Raw genomic sequence first — 11,737 nt, 5'->3', positions numbered from 1 at the left:
TCATACAACTCCTACTCCAATTACCATGTAGCATAGTAAGAGCGGCTGTAGTGCAGCAGCATCAGTTCCTGAGGACAGCACTCTGCCAATCAGTCAGGTAGAGAGATGTGATCTTCAGCAGCAGATGAGAGGATACACTGTTGAGAAGTAACCAACAGTCTCTCCAGCATCCATTGGTGTATTTTCATCTAGCTGTGATATTGGGGTGAGGGAGACAAGTTAGCACAGATACACATCTTAGAATAAGGGAATTTATTGCACTTTCATAATTCTCATATTCCTTTGGGGAGATTCTTCATTCCACATTCAAAAGGTTAAATACTTTAGCTGCATAATAATTTCTCTGAATTCTTTATTATCCTGTGGAAGAAAGAACAGGTATTCCCAAAACAATATATCACTCTTTCACAAAGTGATTAGAGAAAATCAAAATTTCAAATGATCTGATGATATCTGCCAAGGAGAGACCCCATTCATGAGAAACATTTCCCACACCGATAAAAAATCAATACAGTCTCTGTTAGATCCTTTTATTTTCTGCAGTCTCACCTGGTCTTTCCTGAGAAGGTCAACGTAGAAGTCGATGTTACGCTCGTGGGAAGCCATTTCTCCATATAAGGTTCCTAGCTTAAGGAACACTTCTACGTTGCATGTATTGAGCACTTGTTCATATTGGTGCAGCAGAGCTGTGGTGTATTAACACTTTAAGCAAAGAGGGTAACAAGCATGGATTGCTTTGTCATTATCTTTATATCAGGCCTTGTTGTACAGTAGTCAAACTGTTTAATACTGTGAGTTGAAATTCTGTTCACAAATATCTCATTACATAAAATTTCTTTACATATGATCCTTAATTCAAGACTTGTGCCTTACTATAAAAAAAATACATCAATAAATTAAAATAACAACAACAACAGTATAACATATTTCTGTTTGCTGCTTTATCCTGTATCCTAGAAAATACAGCTACTATCATTTATAAAATTACTATACCTGAAGTGCATACAGAAGCTGCAGAAGGCGTGAGGCAAAGGCAAATTGCTCAACTGAATGAGACTTGAGCACCGTGTTCCTGTCGATGGTTTCGGAGATGGATATTTGTCCCTCAGGCCACCAATGACAATTTCAGCCTTCCACACCATCCTGGCCACAAGCAGCAGCACAAGCACAGCATCATGGTCACCTGTCAAAGAGAACACTTATATGAAGTTAATATGAATTAACTCAAAACTCTGAATCAGGAAGAACAAAGAAAAAGTTGTGCAATGCAGCATAGAATTTATTGAAAGAAGAGGAAAAGGATGATTCTCAGATGTAAAGGAAAAGAATAAAATGAAAAGACTTGCCTCCCTTGTCATGAAGTTATCAGGCATGTACTGCGTAAGGTAAGCCACGTGTTGGTTGGCTTGAGCAACCTCCAGCTGACGGAGTTCCATGTCGATGGCTTTACTATGAGTATTGTTTCAATGAACATTTTCTGTGATGGAAAAAGAGTTGTAGAATGCAAGTATTTCACTGGTAAAATTAGTTATCAACTTGGTATCTATCTACATGAAATATCACCTTAAAAGTTAAGTTTTAAAATCCAGAAGCAAAATGACTGCACTTTATGCTATTAACTTCCAGTTTCAGTTTAAACAAAAAAACTCCATTTATTTTCTGAGTTGTATTATATTTCATTTATCTCTGTAGCTAAACAGCTTATATCTATTTCCCATAAACTGAATCCAGCAGTAATACAAAATTACAAAGCATCCAAACTATCATAGGATCTCAATTACCTTGAAGTCAATGATCTCTGAGGGAGTTGCAATTGGCTTGTTGGTCTCCTTCTCAAGTGCCTGACGCAGCTCAATGTTCTGCTCTTGCTGCTTCTGGACCAGCTCGCGGAAACTTCTTAATGGTTGACTCCTGGTCCACTATAATCTCATTGGAAGCTTCACGTTCCCTCATAACCTGAGGAAACCATGTCTCTGAGGCTAAGCCGTTCAAGATAACATACAATATCAAAGTATGATTTATTAGTTCATTAACAAGTGATTTAAACTGCCACTTTCAACCTACCTCCCTGATCTTTCCATTGGCCATGTCGAGCTCTTCCCTCAGCTCAAGCTCCAAACTCACGGGCATTCTCCTGGAGCTGGTCATTCATATCATTGATAGCTTCGAGGTCTGCAACTGTCTCGTGCAGCTCAGCCACTTTCTCTTCCAGGTTGAGGTTGCGGTCGGTCAACGTCTCCACCATCTCCTCTGCGCCCAGAGCTGCATCGACCTATAACGGGAAGTGAGTATAAGAGCTTCCTTAAATAAGAGGCACATTTTAAAAGGAAAGAAAAAGTAATTGCAGCATTATGTATATACTACTATTTGTTTCTTATGATTTGACATATAATTTAACCCAAATGAACAAAACCTGTTCCTGTAGATCTGATATTGTCTGTTCCAACTCAGCAACTTGTGATGTCAATTTAACCCGAGTGCGGTTGAGTTCTGTAACCTCTGTCTTTTGGTCTCCATGTCCTTCTGCAGTTTCTGGAGTTCATGCTTGTCATGTGCAGCCAAGTCACGCATTCTAGGAAATAAAAAAGATATTAATCATAGCAAATATTTAATTTGTGAGGGAACTTTCAGTATTTCTATCACCATTAATTCTAGGTGGATGTGGAATATCACATGACTTTTTTTTTTTTTTTTTTTTTTTTTTTTTTTTTTTTTTTTTGATATCTCATTTAGACTGCAGCATACCAGAACTTATTTAATGTAATAGGATACACTCTAGGTTGTCCACCAATAGCTTCTAAGACTTGGATATAAGCATAACCCCTTTGAGCCTACCTTGAACACTGACAAACCCCTACCCTTCTAAACTCTGGTCCTCCCCTTTCCCCCCTTTTATCCCCTATCCCCCCCCTTATTCCTTCCAGAAGATCCCTCTAGCTGTTAAAAAAAAAAAAAAAGGAACTTATCAATAAAGCCTTTTTTTTTGACAGACACAGAAGAGCAGGTTTTGACTTGAGAACAACACTGATTCCAATGACTTCCAGGGAAAAAAAGTCTGCTCACTCCCTTGCACTTGCTTTGGTGTATGTAAACAAACTAATATCAAGACGATGAGCGACAAAGTTTTTCTGCATTTTTTTGACACTTTTCTTAGCTCTATGTCTAATTCAAGTGATTTTCTTGGCTACATGAATCTCAAAACAAGTGAAAGAAATAAGCTCCATGAAGGTCACCCGTAAACAGGGTGCCTGTTGTCAAAATTTGCAACCATATCCACTGATATTTCTTTGCAACTGGTAAATGACTTGCAATGCTAATCTTAAAAAAGTGACTGTCTATCTGAGTAATATTCTCCTACTATATCATGTGTATTTGTTAATCCAAAAATCATATCTACAAAAAAAAAGGACACACTACATGTGAGAGTTAACCCATGAGGACAGATGGAAACAATGCTGTCAATCCAAAAATCCCCAAACCAGGAATTTGCGTACTTTTGACAGACGTGAATGAGTTCTTGCTTCTCCAGGATAAGGACATGGTAAGAAAGAAAGAATGATACAAATAGAAAGAAAGAAAAAAGCGAAAAAAAAGATGGAACTTAAAAAAAGAAAAAGAAAAACCAAAAAAAGAAAAAGAGAAAAAAAGGGAATAACATACACAAACTCCTAATCCCTTACTTGACTAGCGTTTCTCGCAGACGGCTGTTCTGCTGTTCAAGCTGCCTGACTTTGAAGGTTGTTGTTTCCCGAATCCCCATCTGTTGGGGATCCGCCTCCACCACCACTCATCTCTGTCTTCAGGATCTCCAGGTCCAGTCTTTTTGAGGTCAGGAGAAAGGAACAGCATGATGATAGCAATAATAATATCAATAAAGTAATAATAATTACTATAAGAACAATATAAAAATAAAAAAAAAAATAATAATGATATTAATAACAGTAATAATAATAATGTAATAGTAATGGTAATAATGATAATAACAATAATAATAATAATAATAATAATTAATAATAATTAAAAAAGAAATAACAATGTTTATGATGATAATACTAATAACAATAATAAAAAAATTTTAATAATAGAAAAAATACAAAATAATCAGTAAAGTACTTGTAGTATCAATGACAAAAAAAGTGAAAAAAAGGCCCCAACACACCATCAGCAAAAGCCATCTTAAAAACAAAAGACCCTATAAAAAAACATGACCACTAAAACCTGAAAATCTTAAGAGAGAGCCTTGGCTTAAGTCAGCTCTTCTATTTCTCTCCTTGGCCCCGGTCCAACTCCAGCTGCAGCGTCTCGGCCTTCTCCTCCGCCATCTCCTTGTCGAGGGGCAGCATCTGACGTTCTCGGTCAGCTCCTGGTGTCCTCCATGTGCTTGTCCTTGGACTCTATTGCCTCCCTGGGGTCTTGCTTGGCTTTCTGCATCTCACGCTGCAACTGGGCCTGAGGGGGGAAGGTAGGTAGATAGAAAGAAAAAAAAAAAAAAGATAAAAAGAAAAAGAAAAGAGAGAGAGAGAGAGAGAGAGAGAGAGAGAGAGAGAGAGAGAGAGAGAAAAAAGAGAGAGAAAGAGAGAGAGGGAAAGAGAGAGAAAGAGAGAGAGAGAGAGAGAGAGAGAAGAGAGAGAAGAGAGAGAAGAGAGAGAGAGAGGGAGGAGACGAAGGAGGAGAGGGACAGAGGGAGAGGGGGAGAAAAGGGAGGGAGGGAGCGAGACAGAGGGAGGGAGGGGGCGGCGAAGAAGAAGGAGGGAGGGAGAGGGAGGAGAAGAAAAGGGAGGGAGGAGAAGGAGAAGAGAAAAAAGAAAAGAGAGAGACGAAGAGAAGAGAGGAGAAAAGAAGAGAGAGAAGAGGAGAGAGAGAGGAGAGAGAGGAGAGAGGAGGGAGGGGAGGGAGGGGGGGAAGAGGGAGGGGCAGAGGGAGGGGAGAGAGAGAGAGAGGAGGGAGAGAGAGAGAGATGAGAGAGAGAGAGAGAGAGAGAAGAGAGAGAGGGAGGGGGAGAGAGGGGGAGTGGAGAAGGAGAGGAGGGGGAGGGGGGGAGGGGAGGGGGGGCAAAAAAAGGAGGAGAGAAAAGAGAAAGGGAAGAAGAGAGAAAAAAGAAAAAAGAAGTCGGAGAGAATGAGAAGACATGAAAAAACAGAAACACACCCAATAAATATTTTCCAATTTTAGACATGCAAACATTCTTTCTTCACAATCTTCACAAAATTCTAACCAATTTCACAAAATTCTTGGATTGAATTCTTAAAACCTTTTTCTAACAGCTTTTCAGCTTTTTCACCTCTTTCAACTTCTCCTTATCCTGAGAACGTTTCACTGTATAAAAGAAAGTAGGTTAAATAATCAATCTAAGTGTAATTTAAACATATATGTATGAATGTATATATGTGTTATATGTACTAAGGATGTATGGGGTCTATATTTTACATATATACAAATAAATATACATACACACAATATAATATAATATATAATAATATATATATATTTTATATATATATATATATATAAAATATTTATATATATATTTTATAATATTATTAAAATTATAAATATTATTATAAAATATATATATATATATATATATATATAATATATATAATAATCATATATATATAATATAATAATATAATACATATAATAACCTATACATTAATTACATATACATATACATATACACGAACACGCACACACACACAATATATATTGTGTGGGGTTATAATAAATTTTATATATATATATATATATAGATTTTAAATATAATATATAATATATATATATATATTAATAAATATATAAATATATATAATATATATATTAAATATATATATATATATATATATATTCTATTATAATTTTATAAAAATATATACTTTTTAAATATATATATATATTATAATATTAATTATATATATATGATATTAAGTATATTATTTTAATTATATATATATAATATATTAAATAATATATATAAATATAAAAAATTTATATAAAATTATAGATATTTTATATATATATATATATTATTTATATTTTTGTCTATTGTTATATATTATATTTATAAAAATTTAATTTATCTATAATATTTAAAATTAAATAATATATATAATATTTATATATATATATTATATATATCAAAATATATAAAAAATAATCTATAATATAATTTTATAAAAAAATAATATATTTTAAATAATAAAATATAATATTATATATATAGATATATTTTATAATCTAACATAAACTTATAAATACAAGTATATTTTATATATTATTTTTATATTTTATATATATATATTTTTAAAATATATAGGGATGTATATTTAATATATAATTAGATAGTGTCTTTTATATATGCGTATATATAAATGTATATTTATAATACTTATATATGTATATATATAAGTGTATAAATATATATATATATAAATAAATAAATAAATAAATATATATAAAACCAATTTTTTATTATATATATATATATATATATATTATATTATATTATATATATATATATAAAATATATAATATATATAAAAAAAATTTTTTGATTTTTATTTTTTTTTTTTATTTTTTATATATATTTTTTTTTTTTTTTTTTTTTTTTTTTTTTTTTTTAAAAAAAAAAAAAAAAAAAAAAAAAAAAAAAAATATATTTTTTTTTTTTTTTTTTTTTTTTTTTTTTTTTTTTTTTTTTTTTTTTTTTTTTTTTTTTTTTTTTTTTTTTTTTTTTTTTTTTTTTTTTTTTAATTTTTTTTTTTTAATATTTTTAAAATTTAAAAAAATTTAAAATAAAAAAAAAAAAAAAAAAAAAAAAAAAAAAATTTTTTAAAAAAAAATTTATTTTTTATTTTATTTATTTTATAAATTTTTAATTTTTTCATAATAAAAAATTGGTCTGTTATATATCTTTAAAAATTTAAGTATAAAATTTAATAGATAAAAATATAAGTGAAATTTATTTATAAAATAAAAAAAATAAAAAAATATTATATCCCAAATTATAATATATATAAATAATTAATTATATTTTTTATATAAAAAAGAATATAATATTTAATTATAACCAGCCACACCATATCTATATATTTAAAATAAAACCCAAAAAATTTTTTTATAAAACACACACACACAAACACACAAAAAAAAAAGACAACTAATCATACATACATACATACATACATACATACATACATACTAATAAATAATTACATACAAAAACATACATACATAAATAATAAACATACATGTATGTAGGGGATATATTATTTTATATATAATATATATATTAATATATATATATATTTTAAATATTATATATAATATTATATTAAAAAGAGAGAGAGAGAGAGAGAGAGGGAGAGTGAGAGAGAGGGAGAAGAGAAGGAGAAGGGGATAATCCCTTTACAGCCTGGCAACACCTATAGCCGTCATAAAAAACCCAATCTCATGATGGGAGGCTACTGACTCAAGACGTGCTTGAGCAACATGAGCCGAAAGTTTTTTGGGTTCCCCTGGTTAAAATTGGAAAACCCAAAAAATTTTTTTTTTTATTGAGGGGGTATTTTTTTATTTATTTTAAAAAATAAAAAATTTAAATTTTTAGAATGAAAATAAAATTTTTTAATATATATATTATATATAATATGTATAATATAATAATATATATTATATAATTAATATGTATATATATATATATTAATAATATATAAAATTATTATATATAATTTAATTAAAAATGGATTATATATTATATATATAGTATTATATTTATAAAATAATATATTATATTATATATATATATGTATATTAATATATATAATATTATATTTTTTAAAAATTTATTTTATAAAATTTTTTTTTTTTTATATATTATATATTTATATTTATATATAAAAAAATATAAATCTATATAATATTTATTTTTTAATATTATATATATTAAAATAAATACTATTTTTAATATTATATTTATATTATATATATTATTATATATATATATATAAAATTATATAATTAAGTAAATAAAATTTAGATATATAAATACTATAATATATTATATATATAAAATTTATATTTATATATTAATATATTTTAAATAAATATTATATTATATTAAAATATTATATGTATAATATTTTTAATCTATTATTATTATTTATCTATTATTTATAATATATATATATAAGTAAATATATAATATATTTATATATATATATATATATAGTATATTTATATATAGATTAATAATTATATACAAAATATATATATATTATATAGATTTTTATATATATTAGATTTATAAATATTTATATATAATATATATAATATTATTTTAATATATATATCAAATATTATATTTATATTAATATTAATCTATCTATCTATCTATTATCTATAATATATTCTATATATATAATAGATAGATAATAGATAGATAATAATATACATAATAATATATATATATAATATATATATAATATAATATATAAATTTATATAAAAATATTATTATTATAATTAATTTATATTATATTATATCAATTATATATATATATATATTAGAATATAATATTTAATACACATGGCCCTTTCAATTTAAATTCATCTCAGACCACTCCCCCTTTCCCCTGTAGCAAGAAAAAATCAACAAACAACAACAACAGTAGGTAATATTAAAAGTCAAACAGACGTCAAAGAAAAAGAAAAGGAATGTCCCTTTCCCCCCGCTACTGCCGCCATCCCTCCTCTTCCCCAGCCATACAACCACCCTTCCTTACCCCACTCCTAAATTTTCAGTTCTGATTATAAACTTGATGGCGATGAAACATAAGCAGAACTAATGCAAGCTGAGAAGGGAAAAAATGGTAGTGCAAGCCCCTGAAATATTTTAACAGCTATACCTTAGAAGTTTTTTAAAGATTCTTAGATATTCCAATACCAAACACATTTGCTTGGGACAAAGGTCTATCTTTTATCCCATTTAAAAACAATCCATTCAACCCAAGAATTTTTCATAATTGGAAAAATTAATTCAAAGCATATGATTTTTATGATATATGAGGAATTTTCAAAAATTAATTGAAATAAATTATGCATCCAAAACAACTGTTCACAACCTAAAAAAAGGGAATTAATTAATAAAGATGCTAAAACCCATCAGTGCATGGTGTCAATGGGATGACTGCATAATGGCATTCTAGCTAATTTGAAACAATAAAAGTATTTAAAATATTATTTAAATTATCAATTCAAGTATTTCTTTTAACACACACACACACAAAACACACAAAAACACACCACACACACACACACAACACACAAAACACACACAACACATACACACACACACACACACACACACAATTAAACATATATACACAAATCATATATATATATATAATATATATATATATATATATATATATTTTATATATATATATATATATATATATATATATATATAAAATAGATATATATATATATTATTTTTTTTTTTTTTTTTTTTTTTTCTTTTCTTTTCTTTTCTTCTTTTTTCTTTCTTTCTTTTTTTATAAGAAAATCATACCCATTATTTCACGTGAAATGATGACAAAATACAAATTAAATCTAAGGGCCCTTGATAAGTTCTTCACATATCTGTTGCTGTATCTTTTCATCTAAATTTGCAACATAAGCAGACTTCGTACTTTTGCTTTACCTACTTCTTTCGCGTTTTATTTCTTTTGTCCTCTGCTACTTTATGGTATTCAGTCATAAATTTTCCATTTAGTTTTTATTTACTTTTCCCATTTCCTATAATTGCCTCCCATACAAGATAACCCAAGCAAATTGATTTTTTACAATTATCCGATTATATCTTTAAGAATCCACATTAAAAGAATAAAATATTTACGTATAACACTGGAAGAAGAATAAGAAGAATAAGAATGAGATGTAAGGAGGGAGGGAAAAAAAAAAAAAGTTAACAGAATAAGAAAAAGAATAAGAACAAGAACAAGAGGAGAAGAATAGTAGAAAGTTGTCCTCTTAAAACCTCTCGGGGTTTTCCAACTTTTCATTAAAGGGTCCCGTATTTCTGCTCTTTAGATTCTCCACCCCTGCTGCATCTGCATGGCAGCCATTTTGTCCTCAGGGTCTCCCATTGCACTGGATGGGGCCCAGGCGTGTACTGGGGTGTTAACGTCTCCACAAAGTTTGTCTAGTGTAACAGATATTTCAATGAGCTTGGTATATTTTATTCAGTAAAAAAACAATATATATATACATTTTCAAGAGATAGCATAAAAATTAAATTTTAATCAAAGTGCTGCCAAAAAGGGGAAAAAAAAAAAAAAAAAAAAAAAAAAAAAAAAAAAAAAAAAAAAAAAAAAAAAGTAAATTCTATCTTTTAAAAACAGAAAGCTCAATATTAAAACACTATTGCTAAATGAATTATGAAATATATGGGGAAATATACAAAAGATCTAATATATTTACACCAATTGCTGAAACTGCATAAAAAAATGCAAATCAATCTAAGAGTCAGACATTATCTATAATGTACAAAACATTTTGGAAACTCAATAAATATCAAACAAATTGTAATCTTTCTACCACTGTCAACTATCTACAGCCCTGCAACTGATCATTAAAAATAGTCGTCTGATATCCATTGAGGGCTTCAAGTCTAATCTCTACATCAACCCTGGAAATTATTTGATGTTCCCCAGGACAGAGTCACTCACTATCTACCCAATCTTCCTCAAAATAGCTTTAAAAACACAGTGGGGAATGCTGGGAGGCACTAAAGGGCCTAACTAAATGACATTCAGTTCACACATACAACCTTAAGCTACTGCATCATCAACAAACAGTAGGTGACACAGAGAATTTTCCAAAACAAAAGGGGGACATAAGGTGGTATCAGGAATGGCAGTGGGAGGTGGGCTGGGAGGGGGGGGGGTGAGTGTCTAGGCAGCCTAGACAAGGTTTATTATTGTATCACACTAGACTTTACTTAGGATTGACCTTTATTGCTTTCCTCTGTTTTAAGTAATCTTGACCATGTCTCTTAAATGGCCTTTTACTTTTTACTTTTTTTTATGGGGGAGGAAGAGGAACTTTTAAATTTACCAAAAGAAGAGGGGGGGGGGACATTTTATTAATTTTTAAGCTATACATGCTCTATCATGTTTTATCTGGGGTACACCAACATCAACAAAATTACTGCTATTGATTCTGTTAGTTTAGTCCAATCATTCACCTGTTCCCTTTAAGGGCCTGTTTATGAACAATTTTAAGGAGAGACTGAGAAACACTTACCTGAGTAATTATCTTCACCTTTTTTGAAAAAAAAATGACTTATTGCATCATCAGATGAGGTGAAAAAAGTTTGGATACATAAAAAAAAAAAAAGATGAGTGCCGATCAAAAAAAGGGGGGGAGGGAAAAAACAGAATGGTGAAAAAAGTGAGAAGCTGTGTTTGGGAAAGGGGATGATACAAAATAAAAAAATACTAGAGGAAGAAAAATAGGGAGATGAAGATGTGAAGCTGTTTATTCATGCTTGATATGGGCTGCATAGAAAATATGAAAGTGTGATAGCACACCCCAAAAAACCAAATTAAGGAACAAATGAAGTAAAAAAAGAAAATTTTTTGGCCTACAAAAAATATACTATGAAAGCAGTCCCTACAGAAAAAAAAATTTTAGGGTCTTTGAAATTTTTAAAACTAAATATCCACTGGAACTATGAT

The 11,737-nt window shown here is 28.8% G+C and overlaps 1 pseudogene; it reads right to left on the bottom strand.

Annotated features, from left to right (window-relative positions):
* Nucleotides 1-24: 24 nt before the first annotated feature.
* Nucleotides 25-10,200, bottom strand: LOC119571021 (annotated as a pseudogene).
* Between the last annotated feature and the right edge of the window lie 1,537 nt (nucleotides 10,201-11,737).

Source organism: Penaeus monodon, unplaced genomic scaffold, assembly GCF_015228065.2.
Source record: "Penaeus monodon isolate SGIC_2016 unplaced genomic scaffold, NSTDA_Pmon_1 PmonScaffold_4791, whole genome shotgun sequence".
In the NCBI taxonomy this organism is placed as follows: domain Eukaryota; kingdom Metazoa; phylum Arthropoda; class Malacostraca; order Decapoda; family Penaeidae; genus Penaeus; species Penaeus monodon.
Note: the sequence above shows the minus strand (reverse complement) of the source record. Positions and strands in the feature narration are given on the sequence as shown.